The sequence below is a fragment of the Caretta caretta genome, chromosome 6 (assembly GCF_965140235.1).
Source record: "Caretta caretta isolate rCarCar2 chromosome 6, rCarCar1.hap1, whole genome shotgun sequence".
NCBI classification, from domain to species: domain Eukaryota; kingdom Metazoa; phylum Chordata; order Testudines; family Cheloniidae; genus Caretta; species Caretta caretta.
The window spans coordinates 23,857,279-23,867,036 of NC_134211.1; positions in this window are offsets into that span (position 1 = coordinate 23,857,279).

Genomic DNA, 9,758 nt, shown 5'->3' on the forward strand with positions numbered 1-9,758 from the left:
CAGCTCCAGGGTAGGCACTGCCCTCCCACTATGGGACCTAGACGCGATGGGCCAGATTCACAGACTGTAATTGACTCCAACCATGCTCAACCAGTTTGCATTAGCGGAGAGAATTTGGCCCAGGGTCTGAAGCTGGCTTGACAGCATTTGCAGCAACCATGGCATCATCAAGAACTGAGCATTTGAGGGAGGAGGAAGGCAGAGAGCCAGCAGGGAAGTGGCCAAGCCAAGCATTGCATAACAGTGGTATGTGTTTTTGTGCACATGCCTGACATACCCTGTGCTCTAGTTGGCCTTGGAGACTGCGGTCCCCACCCCGAAGGGGTTAATATGTAACTCCACACACTGTCCTAGCGGGTGCATGATGACATCAATACATACATATATGTGTTCAGTACAAACATGTGAAGTCAGTGTCGTTGGAGGGGGCTGCAGTTGTCACATCTTAGCCAACTCCTGGATGTTTGCACAACATGAGAACCGCCCCATTCCAATAGCTGCCAGTTACACAAGCCTTTCGCTCAGCCAACAAGCTTTCCCTGTTCTCTGGCCCAGGGTATGTGCTTTCCCTGCACACACAGGTGCCAGAACAAGAGGAGGAATCACATGTGAACAGCATAAGGGGGTGTGGGCTCCTCAGCATAATGTAAACAATGATGGGAAGGATGTTAAATGCTGGAGGCTGGGGCTATACTCAGTCTGTGCCAGGTGAGCAAAAATCAATGTCACATTCTTCCCTGAGCATTCCAAGGCTGGCGGCCTTTCAAGGTGTGCACAGAAACCCAGAGCAGGTTCTGTTCCTCGTGTGCACATTGAACAGGCTGAGGGGGCCCTCTGTCTGTTCAACAGAGAACAGCTGTCTGGTTGGTGCTTCTCCACCAGTGACAAGCCCACACTGGAGTTTTAACCTCATCCTCCCGCCAGGGCAGAGTCTCTGCAGAGAAACATGCAGGTCATTCTATGGCACCGTACAGCCAGTGAGAGTGGAGTAGGTCCACACAGGAACTCAGTGGAAATCAGCTGACAGTAGAAAACACTCCACTGAAAACAGGAACGGAACATCGTTTTTAACTGGTGGAACTGGCCAAAGTTTCTCAGTCAAAGTGCCTCCGAGGTGGCTCCACCCCCCTCCAGGTAATTTCAAAACAATGTACATAAAAAACCAAAAGCCTTTCAAAGGTTTGAAATTCTGTGTCTCTCCCTATTATCTGTGCCACTGAGTGCAATAGAGGCCATGTCTTCACTGCCAAATAAGGCAGGTTTTTACAAAGAGATCACTAACTTGGGTCAGCTCTTATCTTGATGCTGGTAGTTGAGATAAACCCCAGGTGGAGGGAGCATACTGTTGACCTTGACTAGCTACATCAAGGTAAGAACTACCTGTGTCTTGTTTCCTCTAGGATTTTACAGCAAGATAGTTAACTTGCATTGTTTATCTTGCTGTAAAACACACCTTTTTTGGCAGTGAAGACATAGCCAAATGGGCTGGGCTTGTCTTCACTAGGAAAAAAGTATGTTTAACTCAAGTTAAAATCCTAGCAAGGACAAGGTATCTTGTAGCTCTCACAAGAGTTAGCAGGTTAAGATAAATTAAAAACGTCTTGTTTTTGCTAGAAGTGTCATAGCCATGTCAGTCCTAGGATATTAGGGACAAAGTGGGTGAAGTAATATCTTTCATTGGACCAACTTCTGTTGGTGAGAGAGACAAGCTTTCAAGCCACACAGTGCTCTTCTTCAGGTCTGTGGTCTATGTAGCTCAAAAGCTTGTCTCTTTCACCAACAGAAGCTGGTGCAATAAAAGATATTTCCTCACCCACTTTGTTTTTGCTAGGTGTTTAACTCCAGTTAGCTAAAGATAAAGATAAAAACCCCAGAGACCCAGCAAACAAACAGAAGTTGAAAAAAGATGTTTGGTTGACTTTTTTTGTGGCGAAAAAAGGAATTTCCAACCAGCTCTAATAACTGGGTAGCAATTTTCATCTGTACTAAACAAATGATAAGGCCTGTTCATATTATTTATAAGGGTAGCACCTAGAGGCCTCAGCAGACATCAGACCCCACTGTGGTAGGCATTCTGTAAACACGTTGTAAGAGACAGTCCCTGCCCCAAAGAAGTTACTATCTAAGCTGACAAAGGGGGAAAGAAGCACAGAGTGGTAAAATGACTTGCCCTTTCACATAGCAGGTTAATGACAGAACCTGGAATAAAACCCAGGACCCTTAGTCTAAGGCCCTGTTTACTAGACCACACTGCCTTTTAAGTACAAGGGCTTAAATTATTATTTCTTTCAATGCATAGATTTTCCCTCCCCCTCTGCCTTAGTTCTGGGCACTTTGATACAGTTTAAGATACAATAGCCACACAGTTCCACTCCAGACATAACGGGAATCTCCTGCAGCAGGCCTGCTAAGAGATAGAGCAAATCTGGGAAGGTTAGCAAATCTAGGGTCTGGCAGACCAAGGGTCAGAAGCAAGTTCCAAAGGCAAGATGGCTTTATTGGGAATGCCCTGTTAGCAGGCCTCTCATTTAAATTGAAGGGAACCACCTTGAGCACCTCCACTGAGAGGTGGGGGCCTAGCCACCCCTACCTCACACTTAGACCACTGATGAAGCCCTGTAAACAGCTCTGGAGAGCAACCTCTCTTCTGTACTTCTCTTAACAGCACACTCAGGCAGTGTAGTGCTGCCAGTTTAAGGGGCATGACCTTAATTTAGGGTCCCCCCAGACAGGGACATGCGGTTAATGCAAAACACATGAATTCTACACTGAGGGATCCTTTGCATTAACACCACATCACTTTTCTCACTAAAGATATGGACCTGCGAGCAGAGATACTGGAATCCACAACGGACACATGTATGCATATGTCATGTAGCTGTTCCAGGGCAGATAATCTGTGCTCCAGATCTCCCTAGTGGCACACTTTCCACCAGAGATCTGTGTGTAGCAAGTCCTTTCCAACCCTCACACGTCTGTGTATAGGGCAGCCAGGACCCTAGAGGCCTATGCGCTACTTCCTTCTCACTTAAACCCCATTGTGAGGGCTGAAGGGATACATAGGTCTTGTTCTGACCCTCTGTGCCAATGTCACCCCTTGAATATGAGTTGGTCACACAGCAAAGGTACCCGGCTAGGCCGTGGTATGTCCAGAGCCTCATGCGTCTCAACACACCAGCTGGAGATCCAAAGGTGAGGATGGAGCGGGGCATGCTGAACATTCAAAATGAAAGTGATGGAATTGCTCCTACAGAGGCATTTCGCCTGACCCAGTACTCTACAACCAGAAGAAGGGATGGTTCAGCTGTTACTGGCCTGGCCTGAGAAACCCGGGTTCAGTTCTGTGCTCTTGGGCAAGTCACTTAGGCCCAGATCTTCAATGGCATTTAGGTGCCTAAATACTTTTGAGGATTTGGGTGTATGCTCTCTGTGCCTCAGTTTCCCATCTGTAAAATGGGGATAAAAAGCACTTGCCTACAGCACAGGCATCTTGGGAGGATAAATACAGTAAGAATTATGAAGTGCTCAGATGCTATGCTAATGAGGAGCACATAAATACCCTGGATAGAATGACTCAAGTTACCATTACGAATGAGATGTCCTCAAACCACTCCGCACCCCTGCGTGGCTCTGGCTTTAAGAGCCACAGTCTGTTCCATCAGCCACAGCTCACCTACAGAGTTATAATGGGTTCTACTTTTCTGTTATCAGGTGTGTCTTGGCCTCACTTTCCCCTCCGATCCGCATTCTTCCTCTCGGGGCAGGGGCAATTTGGGTCTTTTAGACTTTGGCTCTCTGGATAAAGCAAAACTTCCCTCCTTTTGCAGAAGTCCAAAGAGTACGAAACAATTCAAAATGGTCCTTTTGCCCTCACTGTGCTCAACCTTGCAAAGCCTGGCAATTGCTGCCGCGATCAGTAATAAAAGCATTGGGAGAAGCAGCTCCTGCCTACCTGGGCACTATGGGGGTCGGTTTCTCATTCATTTTAGGTTTGTTTGGTTTTTTTAAACATAGACATTTGAGGCACTGTTGGAGGGGAGCATAACTAGGCTCGGGTGCCACAGGAGGCACAAGGGCAAAGTCTGAGGCCTTTCAGTCCATCAGGAAGTGGCCCTAGGACTATGTCTATACTGGGGATTTGTCCAGATTCCAGCAACTGGTGGACATCATCACACCCGTGCAGATGCATGGGGTAGACAAGGAAAGCTGTGATTTTCACTGGTGGATCTTACTCACAGTCTATATTAGGCCTAGTAACACACACTTTAATGCAGCTTATTGTGTGGTTAGAACAGAATAAAATGAAAAAAAAAAAAAAAGGTTTGCAGCATTGATATATTTGGTAGTTCCCACCCCTGTAAACCTCTTCCCCCAACTAGCACTCCCATGAGCAATTACACCAGACAAGGGGATTGTTCCTGAAGCAACCAAACAAATTAGAATCTGAGGGAAGAAGTCATATGCATGAAGTCATGTGCACAAGTCCATGGGGCCAGATGCGTTGCATCCAAGAGTGCTAAAGGAGTTGGTGGATGTGATTGCAGAGCCATTGGCCATTATCTTTGAAAACTCATGGCGATCAGGGGAAGTCCCGGACGACTGGAAAAAGGCTAATGTAGTGCCCATCTTTAAAAAAGGGAAGGAGGAGGATCCTGGGAACTACAGGCCAGTCAGCCTCATCTCAGTCCCTGGAAAAATCATGGAACAGGTCCTCAAGGAATCAATTCTGAAGCACTTAGAGGAGAGGAAAGTGATCAGGAACAGTCAGCATGGATTCACCAAGGGCAATTCATGCCTGACTAATCTAATTGCCTTCTATGACGAGATAACTGTGGATGAAGGGAAAGCAGTGGACATGTTGTTCCTTGACTTTAGCAAAGCTTTTGACACTGTCTCCCACAGTATTCTTGCCAGCAAGTTAAAGACGTATGGGCTGGATGAATGGACTATAAGGTGGATAGAAAGCTGGCTAGATTGTCGGGCTCAACGGGTAGTGACCAATGGCTCCATGTCTAGTTGGAAGCCAGTATCACGTGGAGTGCCCCAAGGGTCGGTCCTGGGGCCGGTTTTGTTCAATATCTTCATAAATGATCTGGAGAATGGTGTGGATTGCACTGTCAACAAGTTTGCGGATGACACTAAACTGGGAGGAGAGGTAGATACGCTGGAGGGTAGGGATAGGATACAGAGGGACCCAGACAAATTGGAGGATTGGGCCAAAAGAAATCTGATGAGGTTCAACAAGGACAAGTGCAGAGTCCTGCACTTAGGACGGAAGAATCCAATGCACCGCTACAGACTAGGGACCGAATGGCTCGGCAGCAGTTCTGCAGAAAAGGACCTAGGGGTTACAGTGGACGAGAAACTGGATATGAGTCAACAGTGTGCCCTTGTTGCCAAGAAGGCCAATGGCATTTTGGGATGTATAAGTAGGGGCATTGCCAGCAGATCGAGAGACGTGATCGTTCCCCTCTATTCGACACTGGTGAGGCCTCATCTGGAGTACTGTGTCCAGTTTTGGGCCCCACACTACAAGAAGGATGTGGAAAAGTTGGAAAGAGTCCAGCAAAGGGCAACAAAACTGATTAGGGGACTGGAAAACATGAGTTATGAGGAGAGGCTGAGGGAACTGGGGATGTTTAGTCTATGGAAGAGAAGAATGAGTGGGGATTTGATAGCTGCTTTTAACTACCTGAAAGGGGGTTCCAAAGCGGATGGCTCTAGACTGTTCTCAGTGGTAGCAGATGACAGAACAAGGAGTAATGGTCTCAAATTGCAGTGGGGGAGATTTAGGTTGGATATTAGGAAAACCTTTTCCACTAGGAGGGTGGTGAAACACTGGAATGCGTTACCTAGGGAGGTGGTGGAATCTCCTTCCTTAGAAGTTTTTAAGGTCAGGCTTGACAAAGCCCTGGCTGGGATGATTTAATTGGGGATCGGTCCTGCTTTGAGCAAGGGGTTGGACTAGATGACCTCCTGAGGTCCCTTCCAACCCTGATATTCTATGAAACTGTGAAAGAAGACACAGAGTAACTTGGTGGATAGCAGGTAGTCCCTGGGCTCTTCTTTGTCATGTAAAGTGAGTCAAGCCACCCTACAGAAGGTAGCTGCAGGAAGAGGCAGCTGTCCTGCTAGCTGTTAGACTGGGGCAGAATTCACTGACGCATCCTATTAGTGGTGAGTTCTCAACTGCATATTCTTAGGAGTTTGGTGCAGGGCTGGAACATCACAAAAGGTTCAACTGGGACATTAGAACACCGCTTTGGGCAATCAGTGTGGCAAGGGCACATTGTGACTGAAGTAACAGGGCCTTGCCTGCCCCTGGTAAGCCTGTATATGAGATAGGCCAGGCAGGTGAGGTAACAGATTTGATTAGACCAGTTTCTGTGGGCGAGAGAGACAAGCTTACAAGCCACACAGAGGTCTTCCTTAGGTCTGGGAGAGGTGCTCACTTCTCAGGCACTTCCCTCTGGGCATAGGTCACTAACTCAAACACAGACCAGTCCCTCTGCTCACCATGTGCTATAGCTCCCAGATGATTTTCCCCCTGACTTCTCTCAGTGCTGCAGGGAGGGCACTAACTTCAGCACAACCCACCTGTTTTCTGTAGCTCCTCTCCAACTGAGCCACTTGCTAAGGTGTGCTGGCTTTTGTAATCATTCCATCCCTGCCCAGCTGGGTCTGATAATTGACCAGGGTTGGCTGGCCCCAGGCCCCCTTACCCCCTTTGCCTGGCCATTAAAGGGCTGACCACCCTGTTACACCAGAGTTGTAATTAATGCTAACAAAAATGTTAGAAGGGATATTAATTAAACCTAATTTTTCTGGGCTAAAGTTAATCCAGAACTAGTAGAGCTCAGCAGTCACAGATTTCAAGGCCAGAAGGGACCATTGTGATTAGCTCACCTGATCTCTAGGGTAAGACCTAAACTGTGGGGAAGGTTATTCTAGCTCTGCCTCCTTTGTGATTCTTACACCTTCTCCTGAAACATCTGTCTGAGAAAGGATACTGGCATGGCTGGAGCCTGGACCTCAGGTCTGATCCAGGCTGGCAAATCCTTCGTACGGAAAACACCAAACGCAGTGTAGATGTTACTGCAAACAAATAACAAATCTGATGACTACCATTACCACTACTACTAATCCACCCTCTCAGGCCCCAACAGTTTATGCATAGAGAAAAGATGAGAAGCCAGTTCACTATTCCCTGTAGTTCATTAAAACACCATCCTTCGTCTTTCAGACAAGACGATCCGTCGCAGAAAGAGACGATCATAACTCATTCGTTGCACTTGTTAAATGGAAGGAAAAGCTTGGTTTGGGTTAGTTCCAATGCTGTGTCAGCTTGTATTTTATCTGAACTGTTTCATTCATTCCCTATACAAAGTATGCCTGTCACCCGGTACTTAAAGCCCAAACCTAAAGATGAAGACAGCTGCGGAGGTAGCGGTATTCCTGCAAGAGTTCATAGACTGTAATGCAATAAGATTTCTGAACGGAAAGCATCCTGCAGTGCAATCTGTGGCTCTACAAATCCCAAAGCATAACAGCCCATATCTGCTAGTAGTGTTCCTCTCAACTGTCTCTCCTTCCATTCCATCCCACAGTTACCTACGTTCCAGACCAACCTGGTGTCTCCTCACTTTTGTTGTGGTAAATGGATTACATCAGAAATGCAGAACTCCGAGGTTATAGTCATTCATATTAAAGGAAGGGATTCATGCAGGACGCAGCCGTCAGTGTCCTGCATGAATGATTTATTTATGCGCCTCATTTTGGATCTTTGTCACACACTGCGTTCTATGTTTGGGCCTTGGCAGGCAGAGGGGTATGACTTGGGGGGGTATAGTTCTGCCCTGGCTGGATAAAGAATATTGGGTTAGAACCTTGAGTCCAGCTGAGCTGAGCTTGGTGCAGGGCTCCAGGAGGAGAGTAAAGGTGATGTTCCTCCACCTCTCAGCTCCCCTGATCCTAGGCAAAGATGAGGGGGGGCCAGTTCATTCCCTGGCTTAAGCTGGAACAGCTTCAGGGCTGCTTTAATTTACACTGGCTGGTAACAGCCCACTCGATTGCAGCCTAGGATAGTTAGAGTGCAAGTCACTCTCACCACACTCCCAGCTGATCCTTGTCATGCCCTCAGAATGCTCCCTACTCCAAGGACACCAGAAACATGTGACTACATTAGACAGGATAAAAAGGATGAAGGCTATAAACCCCCAGGCTTTGCTTCAGGGAATGAGCCAACTAGGAAATGGCAGAGGTCAGGGAAGCAACATGAGCTCTGGGCAGATTGTTCCATAACTGTTCACTACAGGGATTCTTACACCTTCCTCTGAGGCATCTCATGCTGCCTTAGGCTGTCAGAGACCAGAGCTGTGTGAATAAGGACTTTACACGTGAAATGTTAACAGTGGCACAGCTGTATTGGTGTCGTACTTCAGTGTAGATGCTACCTGTGCTGATGGGAGGAGTACTCCCTGAGAGGAGGTGGCTAGCACTGTGTACACCCAGGGTTAGGTGGGCTTAACTACACCACTCAGGAGAATGAATTTTTCACACCCCTGAGAGATGTAGTTAAGCCGACTTAATTTTCTAGTGCAGTGGTTCTCAAACTGTGGGTCGGATCCCTGGGGTCGCCAGGGCTGGCTCAGACTTGTTGGGGATGGGGCCAAAGCCTGAGCCCCACCGCCTGGGACTGAAGCCAAAGCCCAAGGGGCTTCAGGGGCTCAGGTTACAGGCCCCCTGCTTGGGGCTGAAGCCCTTGGCCTTCAGCTTTGCCCCCACCCCCTGCCTGGGATGGTGGGGCTCAGGCTATGGCCCTGCCACCCGGGGCAGCTGAGCTCAGGCTTTGGTCCCCCCTCCTGGGGTCATGTAGTAATTTTTGTTGTCAGAAGGGGATGGCAGTGCAATGAAGTTGGAGAACCCCTGTTTGAGTGTAACCCAAGCCTAACACATTTTTCAGTTTTTCTGGCTGTTTTGAATGTTGTTTTTAAAAAGCATTTGGGGTTGACTGGAGACAAGACAATATTTTGGCAAGCCAAAAAGGAAAAAAAAGGAAAAAAGAATCATATTGGGTCCAAGGCAACACTTTGTTCGACCCAAAGTGAAATGTCTTGTTTTGTTTCTGAGCTTTTTTTAAAGGGTTTAAAATAAATTAAAAAAACCACCTGAAGTAAATATTGACATAAAAAGACATTTCAAATAGAAAAAAAATCAAACGGTTTGTTTGGAAAATGTTGAAATGAAATGCGCTGTCATTTTCAGGTGTGTGTGTGTGTGTGTGAAACAATTTGGCAGATTTGACAGGAATCAGTGAAATGTTTCAGTTCACCTCAATCTGCATTTTTTTTGGTGAAAAAGGGTTTTGGGTTGAAAAAGTTCACCAAGTTCTCTCAGAGACAGGATAACAGTGTTGATGGACCTGTGGGCTAAGTCAGTATCACCAATTTCTTCTTGTCAAGCAGGAAGGTAGATGGCTCAGGTTACTAATGGACTTCCATCTCTAGGTTATCCATTCAAATGCTGCCCAGGCTAGAGCTGGGGCATACTGGCAGGACATTAGAGAGAAGCTGGAAAAGCTGAGCTGTAACTAGACTTTATTCTCCAGTTTGGTCAATCTGGTGCCTTTAAAAGAGTGATACAGTCACTTTAGACCAGAACCCGGAATTGTCTGAGAAGAAGCTGCATGGAAGGGGCTCTGGTGTGATCGTTCATGCAAAGGCTACGGGTAATCTTACTGGATTCTACCAGAATGCATT